At 42.5% G+C, this 1,804-nt stretch overlaps 1 pseudogene; it reads right to left on the bottom strand.

The window, feature by feature from the left end:
* Positions 1–842: 842 nt before the first annotated feature.
* On the bottom strand, positions 843–1,742 carry LOC104991215 (annotated as a pseudogene).
* Between the last annotated feature and the right edge of the window lie 62 nt (positions 1,743–1,804).

The following is a 1,804-nucleotide window of genomic DNA, read 5'->3' as shown; positions in this document are numbered from 1 at the left end:
GGCTCAGCAGAGAAGTAAGTTGTAACTATAAGGTTAGGATTTAAGTATGGAAAAGAGAAATACCCAGGATCAGTCTCTGAAACTTTTCCACTTGGGTTCCAACACCAGGCTCAGAATAATAATACTCTGGATTACTGCCCCCAATGTTTGTAGTTCATGAAGAACCCAAGAGGTGATGTGTGATAACAACAGAAATGAATCTAAAAAGCTTCTTAGCCTCTACCAGAGACCTAAATGCTTCCGTGTCACAGAAAGTGAGGGAAGATAGAATTTCATTAAATAGTTGGCCAGCAAGGTCATGTGGTGCTTCCAGTTTTGCTTCTATCCAACAAATTCTTCAAACAGCAGCCAGAGCAATCTTTGAAAATTCACAAACTGCTGTGGTGCAGCTTCAGTGGTTTTCCTAGGATCTTTCAAAGTAGAGCCGGTGAGGAAGAGTCCTAGGTTCCTTTCTGGTTGTAAGCCTACAGCTCCCTAGGGTCATATTTCCCTTCCATCCCCTTGCTTGGATAAGTCAGCTTGAGATATTCTGATAAAGAAGAGTACCAGGGATGAAAGACAGAGAGAAGGAAGACTAACAGTGTTTAAGCCCTGAAATCCAGTCTCACTTTGAAGCCTGGTATGCCATAGCTCTTTTTGAGTTTGGTTATGTTTTTGCCCATGCTAGTTTGAATTGGATTTCTATCTCTTGAATCCCAAAAGATTCTGAGTAATACCCTCCCCTTCAGTGTTGGGTTTCCTAGAGCATCTAACTGGGGCTCAATTTTTTTTTTTTTTTGCTTGTTCAGTAAGTTTATTGTCTTTATCTGAAGAATCTTGATAGAAGTTTGTGGTCTGTTTTATTAACTCTTGGCAGCCCATTTGAGCACTAAGGAGCTCGCCTTCTTCTGAGCTACCTTATTTTTCTTCTAGGCAAGTGACATTTTGGGCTGATTCCATCTCTTCTTTTTAACTTCTTTCTTAGGCTTCTCATACACTGGATTCTCTTGTATTGCAGCATGAGCTTTTTTATACATCTCCTCCATCATGTATGGAGTTATGTTGTTCTTTATGAATGGAGAGAATTGTTTCTTCTAAGTACCCTCATCTTCTTCAATCAGATAACACATGTTATCTGCAGCATTCTGCCCCATGATGTACTTTCAGTGTACCTCAGCACTAAATTCTTTGCTTTCCGGATCATAACTAGGGAACTGTTTGGTACTGTGAGGGACAGACAAACCTTCATTGCCAGCTCCCTTCAGGGCCCCCAAAACTTTATTCCCAATAGTAGTCCTGGCAAGTCCTGCATCGAAGTAACAGGTGAAGGCACCAGGTTGACCATCAATGCTTTCCACATTGTATTCGTCTCCAGTCACCTTGACTTGGCCTTCGTAAATTTTGTCCATACCAAACCTATTCAGAAGCCTGCAGGCCAGCAGCAGGCCAGTACAATGTGCCACAGCATAATTTGTCAGGCCAGCCTCCACACCATACTTCAGGAGTTCGTGAGCCTAAGCTGCACAAATGATCAGGTCTCCTTCTATACAGCATAAGCAGTCTGACATTGATATCTCTGTTCATTACACAAACGATCATTCTGTATTTTGGTGTGCTGTACTTATTTTTATCTTGGATTACCAGTTATTTCCAAGCATAGTAGTCACAGTTTTGCCCTCTTGCTGTCTTCGGAACGTTACTTGGTATCTCTTGAAGTAAGCCTTGTTCTTGACAGCTTTAACAAACCCCATCCTGCAGAACAGAGCTTGGACACTGCGGCTTGCCACTGAGTTGCAAGACCAGTATGGCTCTGGCCGGGGGGGTG

The sequence above is a fragment of the Bison bison genome, unplaced genomic scaffold (genome assembly GCF_000754665.1).
Source record: "Bison bison bison isolate TAMUID 2011002044 unplaced genomic scaffold, Bison_UMD1.0 scf7180017864183, whole genome shotgun sequence".
In the NCBI taxonomy this organism is placed as follows: Eukaryota; Metazoa; Chordata; class Mammalia; order Artiodactyla; family Bovidae; genus Bison; species Bison bison.
Note: the sequence above shows the minus strand (reverse complement) of the source record. Positions and strands in the feature narration are given on the sequence as shown.